The sequence below is a fragment of the Lissotriton vulgaris genome, chromosome 7 (assembly GCF_964263255.1).
Source record: "Lissotriton vulgaris chromosome 7, aLisVul1.2, whole genome shotgun sequence".
Classification (NCBI taxonomy): Eukaryota; Metazoa; Chordata; class Amphibia; order Caudata; family Salamandridae; genus Lissotriton; species Lissotriton vulgaris.
Window position 1 is genome coordinate 1,610,605,143 of NC_141695.1, and position 13,687 is coordinate 1,610,618,829.

Sequence of the window (13,687 nt, forward strand, 5' to 3'; positions counted from 1 at the left end):
TTTGCATTGTAAATCACAAAACATAAGTATAAAATGTCATTTACAAAACCAATAGCTCCAACTTTCCTACTGCGAGACCTCTTGGCAACGCCAGTGCTTGTTTGATTTGCGAACGTTATATAGTGCTGTCTAGACCCAGAGCAGAGCGCTTAACCAGAGGATCGTTGCATTATAAGGTACATCAAAAAGGATTATATCGCGCTGGATGAACAACTGCATTTCCATACACGGTAGCAGGATGTGAGCCAGTACAAGGTAGCTCAACCTGACCCCAAAAAGAGGTAGTGGAGGAGGAGGTCAAGGGAATACAGGGATAAACAGGCACGGGTGCGTTTAGACATAAATGAAGCGAACCACGGCTCCAGAAAGGCCCGGGACCATACTCCAGCTACGACACAATGATACACACACCGCTGCATGGGACATTAAAAAGGACCCACACCTGAGGGAGAGCGGCTGACTGTCCTCGCGTCATCGTGCGCGCGAGCAGCGGCTGCAGAGAACATGACAGCGATCCATCACTTCAACCACAACCGGAGCCCGGGCAGAGGCAGGGGGTTGGCTCTGCCCCAGACAGCTCATCTCCCGGGCAAGGACGCGCTTTCAATTAAATCTCTCCTTTAATGAAATGCGCCGAGTGCTGCCAGCCCTGGACGTGGCCGCAGGCCCCAGGCTGTTTGGGAAGAGGCAGGCAGAGCTGTTCAAAGCACGGGAGGGAGGGAGAGAGAGGGAGACAGCCATTTAATCAGTGCTGCACCAGACCCAGCCCTGCGGGGCTACTGCGAGCGGCCCACCCCGAACTCACACTACATACCCCTACAGCCACTGACTACTTATACAGGAGGAGTCACGCGGCTCCTGTGACTTTCAAGACTGCTTCCTCGGTCAGTGCTTCTACACAGTTCCCTACAACTTCCTCACACTCCATCCCCTGCAACCGCACCCCCAGCCAGCACTCCTACGACATGTCCTGCATCACTGAACCATCCAACACCACTACACCATTCCACACAGCTCCTACATAACTGCCTACATCTCCTGTCTGCAGACGACACAGTTCCTTCACTGTTCCACAGATGGCTTAGCCCCCCCACCCCCGCTCCCTCGCAGCAGCTACCATCACCCCCAAAACGGGTGATGGCACAGGGGGCACCAGTAAGAACCAGCGCCCCACTGCCGGCTCTCCTGTTCCTGGAGGCTTCCTTGGTGCAGTGTGGAGCCGGAGTGACGGCATCGAGAGGAGGGTGAGGGGGCCGAGGACCAACACGGCTCGCTGCGTTCATGTCCCCTCCGCTCTCCATCTCCCTGTTGCCATGGTAACGCCGAGGCGGATGCCTGTTTCGCTCCTGTCTCCCCCTCCCTGGTCTATCTGCTGGGGTTGGTCCTCGGCTTCCTGCTGCACTAGGCGGATAAGCTGTCCTGGAGCAGCCTTCATGGGTCTCACTGGAGGGACAAGCGACAGCGCCCACGGCTCGCCCAGCGGCCCAGCTCCAGGGCACCGCCGGAGGCAGGTTAGTACCATTCGTGGCACCACTCGGAGGGGGGTCTGCGGCAGTGATTGGACGCCTCTCGTCATTGCGATGGCTGCACCGCATTAAGTCAGTCACCCCCAATGCCCCACCGCCCTTCAGCAGGAATGCACGAACCTCATCCTGTCCATCAGCAGCGAAGACAGGGCCTGCACGAGCCCCCTCCTGTCCCTCAGCAGGGGTGCATGAACCCCTCATCTCTTAGCAGTGAGTGCACGAAGGGCCACCTTCCCCCCATCATGCAGTACAGGGCCCTGCGTCCGCCCCAATAGGTGCCTCATGAGTTAATGCAACAGGCCTTTTGGTCTGTACAACTGCACCTTACTGTTCCCGCGCATGGAGGTCACCGCCAGGGTCAACCCCCTGACATCCCTCGCAGTGAAGCAACAGGGCCTAGGCAGCACCCTCCTGTGGCTGGCACCTGTCCAGGTCCCCGGGTCACTCACTACCATTCCTATGTGATTCTTAGAGTTTATCCATTGGTATCTCTTCCCTGAGTAACTTTACAACTTGTACATTTGCAATTATCTTTCCTGTTTGTATCTTTTATGTAACTCATGTAATCCTAAATCCTTATGTATCGCAACTGGTTCTTTTGTAAAGCGCTCTGACACCTTTGGGTAATGATCGCGCTATAGAAAATCGCACTAAATAAATACATTTAAAAAAAAAAAAACGAACTCTTCCTGTTTGAACGATTCCGAGTCTGCCGGCAAAGTAGCGAGTCAATGTCCTTGGACATGCCCTAGGAGGGGGGGGGGGGGGGGGGTCACTAAGCAGATTGGCCAGGGCCCTGAACGAGAGCCCTCGGGTCCCTGAAGATGAACTGCCCCACACCTGGTGATTGGTGAGGCGCCCATCCCTGCTTGAGACCCCTTGGTAGCGCTTAGTGGCATTTGATTCACGGTGTGAGCTGTATAAGACCTCAAGGCCCATCAGGGAAGGTGGGTGTCACTCTGAGAGGAGGAGGGCAAAGGTTGTTGAGTGGAAGAAGGAACTAGAAGGACATGACACTGGGCTGGAGGCCGCAAATAGCATTTACCCCTGAAGAACTAAAAATAAATATCACAAGCGCTCGTGAAAATTCAATATATAGCACTATAAGAAGGCTAGGTGCTCACGTCATGCTACAGGTTATCATTTGTACAGACCTCCCTAAAGCCACTTTAAGTCTGTTTCCACCACAGATTAGACACCAGTAATGTTTCCCCTATTTCTTTAGGTATTAAGAGAGATCTTTTATGGCTTCCTTCATCATCTTACTTCTCCTCCTCAGCTTTAGCTTCCACTTCTTTACTCACCTCAGGAGGTCAGGAAACCTCCATGACCTCTAATTTTGCCTATGCTTACATATGTTTTATTATTTGCTTTCCGTTATAACTCCTTTCTCCTGATTGTGACTATCATACCTTGGATGTTCATATTCAATTTATTGTTACATTTGTTACCTCTGCTAGACTTGCATTTGGGTCATATTTTGGACTCCCCTTTTCTTCGTTTCCCTCCTCTTTCTCTTCTCTTCCCTTCCCTTCTTCTCCTCTCCTTTTCTTTTCTACATATTATGGTCATAATTGATTTCCAATGTAACGTTTGTATTTTATTGCATATTCTTTCCTATACTGTTTCTATTTTCTTCAATAAACTTCAAACTTTTAAAAAAAAAAAACACATTGAATCACAGCAAAAAATCGTTTTTACATCTAACGCAGCAGAAGGTTAATTATCGTTTTACCTAATCTTGATTTATACTTTTTGTGTGAAATAAGTTAGGATACATTGTGTTGTACTTTTAAATCAACAGCATGGCGTAGGTGGTTTACCAATCAGGAGGGAAACAGTGCACGCAGCCATCCCTGGTGGGAACGCACACTTGTGGCTACCGTTGGTATTTTTCACCCCACCCAAGGGCTTGACGATCTAACTTGGCACTGGGTCCAGGGGTGCGAGTGGCCCACTACACTCCAATTAGGACTGCTTATTTTATTATCAGATGAGGCGAGGGACAATTTTACGTTCCTGCACGAGGACACGACATCCTTGCTTCGCTGCTACTTCCTCCCTATAAAATAGACCTCTGCTGCCCACCCCCTGCCTCTCACGCTCTCGCTGCCAGCCCGCACCTGCCAGCCACTCTCTCACTGCCAGCCCGCCCCTGCCACCCACTCTCTCGCTGCCAGCCATGTCATTCCCACAGGCTCCGTCGGGCGCGCCAGGGCCGGAGCCCGCCTGCTCCATCAGGCCTCTGCTCGGCTGTAATCGGAGCTCACTCGGAAGAGACCGCTGTGGTCTGGGCCACAAATAGCCGTATTGATTGATTCATACACACGGCAGGCCCCTGGGGCCTGCAATTGTTAACCTCGAGGCTCTCACCCAGGGGTCTCTATCGTGTGGGCTTTGACTGGCGGCGAGAAGATGGCCGCTCTCTGGAGCATCCTCCGCGCGCGCAAAAAAAACCATTTCCGCAGTTTATAGAAACATGTCAGCTAAGGGTTCTCATTTCACGGTTGTTGGGGCCTCATTTATGAGGCTGTGCGTCACTTTTACGCCGCTGGTGCGTCACTTTTTGTGACGCACCAGTGGCGTAAAAAATGCGCCTTGTTGCGCCATATTTACAAAGTGACGCATCTAGGTAGATGTGTCACTTTGTAAACCCCTGCGCCACATTATACCTGCGCCAGGTATAATGTATGCAAGGGGGGGGCGTATTGACGCACGGAAGGGTCGTAGAAGTGACGCAGTGAAATCTATGAGATTTCACTGCGTCACTTTTAGGACGCCGTTGCATCAAAATCTTGTGCCTGCCTCACAGCAGGCGTAAGACTGACGCAGGCCCTTTCACATGGGGCTTGCCCCATGTGAAAGGACCCATTGCTGGAGTTGCGTCACTTTTGTGACACACTCCAGCAATGCGCCACTTTTGCGCTTACAGATACGTCAGAAATACTGACGTATCTGTAACTCCTTGCGACATGATGCGTCATACATTAAATATGACGCATCAGGAATGTCGCAAGGAGGGAGCACTGAGAAGTGACGCATTACTGCTTTCACGCAGCGATGCGTCATTTCTCATAAATGAGGCCCTTGGTGTTTAAGGGGCATATTTACAAGCCCCTTGCACCACTTTTGCATCACTTTTCCCATGTTAAAAATGGCGCAAAAGTGGTGCAAGGGGCTTGTAAATCTGGCCCGAAAAGTGCCTACAGCTCTCTACTCTCAGCACTGCAGGGCACGCAAAGTTTTAACATTTTAATGGAAGTCTTTTAACACCGGGCTCTTTGTTAGGCTTCAACTTTACATTGAATGATATTGTGCATTATACAGAAAGAATAAAAAGAGAGTATGCTTCATAATTTATATCTAAACATGAAACGGAAGGTAGGAAGTGCAGACGGTCTGAGTCAGCTAACAACAGGGGCATTTAACTTATATTGTAGTGTAGAGAGATAAAATGGTACTCTGTATCCAGTTCTGCATCACTAACAGTCGCTACCAACGGACGTTCTAGAAGGTTCGTTTGTGTGATGTCACCTTAGGTTTTGATACTTATTGTGACATCTTTTCACCGGAAGCTGAAAGCTTGAAGACACTGACTGGACTACGGCAACGCCCTCTACGCCGGTACCACCGCCAAGCTCCAGAAAAGACTCCAGCGGATCCAGAACGCCTCAGCCAGACTCATCCTCGACATCCCACGAACCAGCCACATCTCCGGACATCTAAGAGACCTTCACTGGCTCCCCGTCAACAAAAGAATCACCTTCCGCCTCCTCACCCACGCACACAAAGCCCTACACGACCAAGGCCCGAGCTACCTCAACAGCCGGATCAACTTCTATGCTCCCAAACGCCACCTCCGATCAGCCAACCACGCCCTCGCCGCCGTCCCCCGCATCCGAAGAGCGACTACAGGAGGAAGGTCCTTCTCCTACCTGGCCGCCAAGACCTGGAACTCCCTCCCGACCGACCTGCGCCTGACCCAAGACCACCTCTCCTTCAGGAAGAAGCTGAAGACCTGGCTGTTCGAGCAGTAGCGGCACCCCCCCTCCCCCAAGCGCCTTGAGACCCTACGGGTATGTAGCGCGCCCTATAAATGTCTTTGATTGATTGATTGATTGACAAGTTTTGTGGAAATATAGGGAAAGAACGCTGAAGACCAACTTACTTTATGATTAGGAGGCAAACTGGAGGTGTTAAAAAAAAACAACATATTTAATGGCAACAAACAGAGGAGCATATTCTCAAGAATGTGTAATAACCATCGCAAAAGTAACAACGCAACACTCAACACCACAGGAAAATTACGCCCCTGTTAACCAAGTATTCTCAACACGGAGGTACCATGCGATAGTCGGTACAAAAGGGGGTGGTGATGGACAGAGCATCTGAATCAACCAAACACTCACACCCAGTCAAAAGATCTGGGTTTAATCCATCACCGTTCTTTAGCCCACTCTGTCACCCCAGTTCAGACATGGCTATATGCAAATCAGTCTGACCCTGTGCCTCATGGAAACAGTCCAGCCCGAACTGCCAAGCCATGTCTTCCCTGGACCGGAAACAAGCTTCCGAGGACCGGTTTCTGGCATTCCAGCCGTCTTCAGCCCGGCTTGCTTGAATCCAGTGGCAAAGTGAGCAAGGGACTCACGTCTGAGCATACCCTGCCACACTTATGGCGGCCAAAAGCGGTACAAAAGGGGGTGGTGATGGACGGAGCATCTGAATCAATCAAACACTCACACCCAGTCAAAAGATCTGGGTTTAATCCATCACCGTTCTTTAGCCCACTCTGCCACCCCAGTCCAGACATGGCTCTATGCAAATCAGTCTGACCCTGTGCCTCATGGGAACAGTCTAGCCCGAACTGCCAAGCCATGTCTTCCCCGGACCGGAAACAAGCTTCCGTCCATCACCACCCCCTTTTGTACTGTACCATGCGATAGTCTCCAGATAATGCGTCAAATGACCACGTTAAAATCAACGCCCCGCCTCAAAAGTGCGAAACACAAACGCAAAAAATCTTGCAATGAGACCAATTGCATTACAAAAAGCAGCGAAAACCAGTGACAGGCCTGCAAATTCCACGCATTTGGCAGGAAAATGCTCTATAAAAGCTACAAAAACGACACACCAGATACAATCCAAAGTGAGTAGCAACATGGATGCACGCTGACCAAGCACATAGGCCAACGTGAACCCCACAACCCCCACAGATCATCAGCAAGGAACAACAGGGTCGGGGAAGGCCAAGGAGAAGAGGGAGAGGAAGACGGGGTGCAGTCCGCAGCAAAACCAGATCAGCGTCACAGAGGTGACAGAACACTACCATCAACTGACCCACAATTAGACCACCGGGAATGCAGTAGGAGTGGCGAGGAGGCCAAGAGGAGCTGGCATGATGTGAAAATCTAAACCAGGCACAAAGCTGCTGCTTACAGGAAGGCAGCGACAGGAGGTGGGAGTCCTGCGCCACAGGAGGAACTGGAGGAAACGAAGGCTAAGTCATCAGTGTGGAGATGGTGAAAAGAGATGGGAGTATGGACACAGCTCGATAGGACCCGACACAACATCAACAGGGTGAGTAACAACCAGGGTCTGGGGCGACGGTGGGAGATGGGCACAATGACACACATGCACTACGATATGTAGCACACTGTCAACACAATGACAACATGCATCTGCCCTTCACATTTCAGAGGGACAAACAACACCTCCAGCAGAGTAGACCAGACAACCAATCAGTGATGCTGGAGAGGACCACCACACCTTCAACACCAACACCCTATAACAGGTCATGGGCATCCCAGGCAACCCACCACCAGGGAAGACAAGCTACATAGAGGAGAACCCAGCCCCTGCACAGACCACATAGCAGGAAGCACCCACAAGCACGGCTGGCACCCACCACGCCACTGAGGCACAGATCAAATACAAATTCCAGGTGTCAGAATGCCGAAAGGAGTTGGCTAAACAGGTGAGGGTGGGGTCTGGGCCATGGAAGCTGAATAACATTACATACAGGGTCTCAAAGTCCCATCAGGGCAAACCTGCACCCCACAAAGGAGACCCACACTGCGACAGAGACACATGCATTTGAACATTTCCTGTACTGAACCACGCCCAGGGCCCCGGAACTACCATTCACACACCCACTCTGGACCTCCGTACAATGGCCCAGTACACTCCCCTTACGTAATGAATAGCTGACGACAAAGCTACATGTCCAAGCACTAACACGTTGCCTGCGAGGACATGACTGCGTCCGCTGTACACAGCATAATTTAATGTTGTAGGGCCCTGGCCCTCATGCACACATCATGACCACACGGACACACACAGATAGTTTGTGGAACTGGCTAGGGGTACGTGCGCCCGTTACCTTTATTGGCAGGGTCACATGTACAGTGACGCCTGTTCTGGATGTGTGTGGTGAGTGTAAGCCAGCCCTCACGGAGTGGTTGGTGCTGGCAACAAATACAACAGTGAACACTATGAAGATGGAAACAGTAAACACCAGCATTTCAGAGACAACTGCAGAGCATCATGGAGGGAGCCGGAGCAAGTCCAGAGGTCACACAATGAGCAAACAGAAGCGTCCGTGAGTTGCAGTGCACTGAGGTTGGGGCACTAGAGCTGAGAGCGCTCATGTGAACAAGATGACTAGGATTGTGTCCCTTCAGGATATTCCTGATGCAGACGCAGTTGGGGGTGTCAGACCTGCATCATCTTCCTCAGCAACGTCCCAGGTCTCCCACACTGCCTGAGGTGACATTGCTGCGCGAACTCGCCACAGCACAAAACTCAATCAGTAATGGTCCATGGGTTGAGGTGCACTGAGCCAGTGGCACCTGGAGTTCTGAGCAGGGTATCAGTCAGATGATGGCATCCACAACAGGTGTGAGCAACTCCGTTAATCTGCCAGTACCACTGTTTGGACTCTGGCAGATGGCGGTTGGAGGTGGTCCTGGCAATGGTGGCGTGTGCCTCCTGTGGTGAAGCCATGTCCGGGCCGGTCAGGACTCGATTTGATGTGTGAGCCCTGGTGCTCCGCAGTTGAGGCCGGAGCCAGTGGACAGCGCAGGGCCATATACACATGGCATCGATGAGCCCAAGACCACCGTCTAAGAGTTAGTGGCCCGGATGCACATCGGCCGGTACAGGCTCCCCGCCACGGGGCGGTGCTTTGCGGTGCACTGAGACAGGGCCACGTGGACTGAGCGGGTCCTCATCGATGTCCGAGGTGATTGTGGCGGGGGTTCCGGGGGGAAGTGGAAGGTGTCCCACAGGGCATGATGCAGAGGGCATAAGCCGTCCGGAAGCAGCACATTGAGGAGTAGAGTGCTACAGCCACGTTTCCACCAACATTTCTGTATCAGCTACTTGAGGATGATGACAACCCCCAAGTCCATTCACTCAGACGCACCAAAGTTTAACCAGAAAGTGTCCATGAATGTCAGGGAACAGACATAGAGGCACCAGGGCTGAGAGGGGATGCGGTCTGCAATGATGCCGGTACAATGATATGAACTTCGCCATTGAAAAATAAAGACTCCGTCCTAAATGTGTGACCTACTTGACCGCAGTGGGGGCAGAGAGCAGTAGTCCGCATGGGCCCACAGAATCGTGCAGTTGTGATGCACTACTAAGACAAGGTCGCACCACATCGAAGGGAGTATTGTGACATCAAATCTGCCATGAAAATTGTTCTCTGTCATAGTGTAATCAAGACACAGTTCCAAATGTGTGACCTACTAGTCCGCTGTATATGCCGGCAGAGTATGTCAATGAGAAATGAGTACTGCAGGCCTTGCTTGCGGAGTCTGTGATGGTCGTAGCAGGTTGCCAGGTTCGTGTGCCTCGGTCTTGGAGCTTGCACCGGCGCGTGGTGGGCCCTCTTCGACACACGCTGGTGTCGGCAGGTGAGCAGTGAGGCCTGGGTGCGCAGGGGCGGGCAATTCGGGAACCAGCGCATGGGGTGCTGCTGGCACACAGGATCGCAGCCCACTACGCTCACGTCGGCGGTGTCAGCCTCGTGGAGGGCTGGGAGGCGCTGCCTTGGCAGAGACGTTGGGCATTCCGGTAGAGGACCACGCCCAGAGCTACGTGCTTTTTATTCACACCCCTATGCTGGCCTGGCATTTGCCGGGCCGGCCCACTCCGCTCACGCTTACAGTGGGCGGGGGGGGGGGGGGGGGGGGGGGACGGGGCATAACAAGCGACATTTCCGTGAGCTTCCACAGTGGCTGGGGTGACATGGTTGCATCCACTGTCCACTGCACTCCATACACCAGTGGGGTATATCGACATGGATATGTGGGTGGTCTTCATACTGCAGTCTGGCCATAACCTCCATGCCACACTTGGCAATGGGTACCTTCTCATCCATGGGTCACTTGCCTCCTTTGCACATGCCTGGTTCCCACCTCTCCCCACATTCAGCTATTGTGTGGCTGAGGTGCCATGATGTTGATGGCTCATGTACATGGCTGGCCAAGGTTCCCACAGTAAGTTGTGCTGTCGTGTTTGGTGGGTGGGTATGTTGTGTGGCATGTTGTATGTGAGTTTGTAACGTGTGCATTCCCAATGTTGTGAGTTACACGATTGTGGAGTTGAGGTGTGTGTTATGTACTTGACAACAAGCAGTGCGTTTCCGTGCGTGCCATTCTGGTAGTGCTGGTTGCTGATGGACTGTCGGTAGATGTAGGAATCATGCACACTGCCTGGGTGGTTGTCGTCACCGTTGGTGGTGATTTCTCGGGGGACCGCCATTGCCTGCATATTGATGGGATGTGTGTGCTTTCTGTTGCGGTTATTGTGTGCAGTTTTGCCAGGGTGCACCAGTAGGACACGTGTGCAGTCAATTGCACCCACAACGTGCAGGAAGCCAGCTATGGCGTAGATGCCTTGCTTGGTCTCCAGCTGGTCTTGCCCAGTGTGGGGGAAGTATAGGTACTGGGGTGCCAAGCTGTTGATGGCATCCAGGACAGGTTTGAGAAGCTTTGATGGGGCTCCTCCGACTCTGGCAGTTGTTGGTAGGTATCAGAAGCCAACAGGTGCACCACGGGCAGCAGCTTTGTCTTCGGTGGGATGTTGGTTTTCCCTTTGAGCCTGTGGTGTGTAATGTCATACTCTGGTGTTGAGTGTGTGTGGTTGGTGCATTTTCAGGGGGTCACTGTCTTTGCCTGCGCTGCCTCAGTGTTGGTCGGGGCGGGGGTGGTCGGGGGGTGGCGGGTGGTCCTGGGGTTGGTGGCGGTGGGTGTTGGGGCCCTCTTGGGTGTCCAGCCTGCATGATCAGAGGCTCCATGGCATCTGTTGCCCTTCAGGTGTTGCTCTGGGCCGGGCTCCCTTTTGTGGTGCAGGCTGTCGTCCGACTTTACACCAGGTCGGAGCAGGTGTAAATTTCCTGCTGTTAACGCACCTTATCGCATGTTTTGTGTTTTTTTTTGCCAATCTGGCTGGTTGTTGAGAATGTTGCGGAGGGGTGTTGTCACGCCTTTTGGCACGGGAACGCCTACTCTGCATCTAAATTGCGATAGGTCATCTGTGGTGATGTTTTTTGCGGCTGCTATCGCAGGTGAACTGGTGCTATGGGCTGTTAGCACCAGCTTGTGAATGAGATAATAATTTTATTGTGACTTTGGCTGCAATAAAGTGCCGCTAACTCAGCGATAACTCCTTGAGAATATGCCCCAGAGCATTTCAACACAACATGCTGTGAATAGCAACAGAACACAGTACATAGTCATTTTCACTTTTGGTGGGTACATATAAATGGAGGATGGATGTGGTGGAAGATGATTGAGGAACAGGACATTACATAAAGTTATCATAACATATATGCAAAAGCACAATGACCTAGTATATAGGTAAGGTAGTCAATATGATTCTTGTAAAATGAGGTGTTCATTGACAGCAGTGTTAAATATATGCAACGGCCCCAGCAGCGCTTGGATGCCTGGCTTCACCTTGGGGGTGCCCAGGAGTGGACATCTCACAGGAAAGCCAGGAAGGGTTCCACAGCGGTATGAATACATCACTACGAGACCTCTGGGCAGAAGGCGCTATATATATACAAACACATTTACATTTACATTTACATATATAGGATGCAAGTATAAAAATATTCCAAGCCACCATGGAGTTCTCTGATCAATTAAAAGAGCTCGGAGAGTCACATTATGGTTTGCTGATTGGGTATGACTGCTGAACCTAACTACATCACAACCTTTAGGGTGGTATAAAGGAAACGTATATTATCAGCTAGAGATCTCTTTGAGAGAATTGTGATTGGCCGATCCATGTTCTAAGGGCATATAACAGGTGTACCAGTTGGATAGGTGTTTCAGGCATCATTCTTTTTCTTGGCCGCCTATTTTCTTGTCATCCTAAAAGCATTTCTCTGATGTCCAGTACTGCACTGGTTGCTGTTCCACATAAATTGATCTGATTTCCTTTTAGGCGGAGGTGGCTATTTTTAGATTCAGCAGGTCCACCGAGGAGTGTCAGACCAAGGAATATGCACTGTAATTGAGGGAGGAAGAGAGAGATGTGAACAGCAGTGAAGACAAGCATTGGCAGGCATAGTCAAAAGGTCTGTCTCACACTTGAGGCCTGACAAGTGTATACTGCAGTGAATAACAGAAACATGGTTGCTTTCTTTATGCATCTTTGAGATAAAGAATTTACAGTGTGATGTTTCAGAGTCCTTTTGAGGTGTAAAATAAATCTGCGAGTATTTTACTGTAGTACTCCATAGGAGGCGGAATGACATAACATCCATGAAGTAAGAACAAAGTATCCTTCTGGGAGGAAACAAAGACTACTACTTGTGTATTTTAAAGAATTGGTAACAATAAGGCTCCCAGGCAACTGCGCTTTTAAGCCAGACCTACAAAATAGTACAGAGTTGTTGCTGCATTTACACTGTGCTCCCACAAATCAAGATAAATATGCCAACCTCATTTTTAGCTTCCAGTTTCAAATTCCATCACCTTTCCATAGCATTTTAAAGCTTACAATTTCCAACTTTTTCTTTTGTGTGTGTTTGTGCTCTATTAATCTGCTAATGTTATTTCATTTTTAATTTTCTAAACAGTCACAGACCTCTTGAATATTCACCGTGGACCCCAGGGTTGCACCGGCCACAGGTTAGGAATCACTGCTCTGGGGAAAGCTCAGATGCAGTCATCAGAAGCCAGGAAGCCTGGGCCCTGCTCTTCATGCTGTGGCTGGCACCCTTCTGTGAGTGCTGTCCTGGGTAAATTTCTGTCCCTACCAATTGACAGACCGAGGCTTATGGAAGAGGACAGGGTACAGGGAGAAAGGTAAAGAGAGGTGTCACTGTTTTCTGCAAATAAGACCTCCACGGCTCACCCTCCCAAAAAGATGCCCTTTCAGTGTAGCCCCTTCTATCTTCATCCACAGTTTGGTGCCACCCTGCACAGGTACAAGGGAGTTATGCATCCTAAGCATGGGGGCTTCTGGAGATGTGTTTGCGGCTCGCAGGGATTTGCCCAAAGTTAGTCCCAGTCACTATCCTTAAACAGCTGCAGGGACACAGTGGCTCCATGTGGAATATGGGAAACGTCCTTTACTTACCGGTGACTACACCGCAATGTATTTAGAACGCAGCCATTACAACACGTGTTACATCGACTTGCACTGGAGGGCACTCTAACCTAAGGAATAGTAAGATTTTCTATTCCAACACCTTCCCTACTGTACGTAGACTGGTGTTGGAATAGTAAATCGTGCTACTCCTAAGTCGTTGTAATGACTTGCATTGTAAAAACTGCGATGTTACATGCAGCGCTCATTTTGATTGCGTTGTAACATCACATATTTGTGGAATACATGGCCCAGGTGCCAATGTAATCCCTAAAAACGTCAAACATGGTTGGCTAGGTGCCATGCTCAGTGGCTTTATTGATGTCCTTCCCTCATACAGAGGGCGCTGGCTCCAGGGGAGGGTAATAACAAAGAATGTCACATCTGCCCCGATAGCCGGGCAACGAAGACCTCCTCCATGTAGAACCGTCTTCATCTACTGGCTGCGAGCGCTCTCACACATTTCTAATCCACGGCACCGAACCACCAAGTAAGAAATCAACTGCATAGACACAGACAGCTCCACCCCCCTGAATGAAGTACTGGGAAGC

The 13,687-nt window shown here is 50.8% G+C and overlaps 1 protein-coding gene across 1 annotated transcript in view; it reads left to right on the forward strand.

Annotated features, from left to right (window-relative positions):
* Window positions 1–1,374: 1,374 nt before the first annotated feature.
* The window catches only part of LOC147706092 (E3 ubiquitin-protein ligase RNF182-like), a 36,487-nt gene continuing 24,174 nt past the window's right edge, over window positions 1,375–13,687 (forward strand). Inside the window, exon 1 of the mRNA XM_086929027.1 lies at window positions 1,375–1,511. The gene's annotated coding sequence lies outside the window, so the exon portion shown is untranslated. The remainder of the gene's footprint in view (window positions 1,512–13,687) is intronic.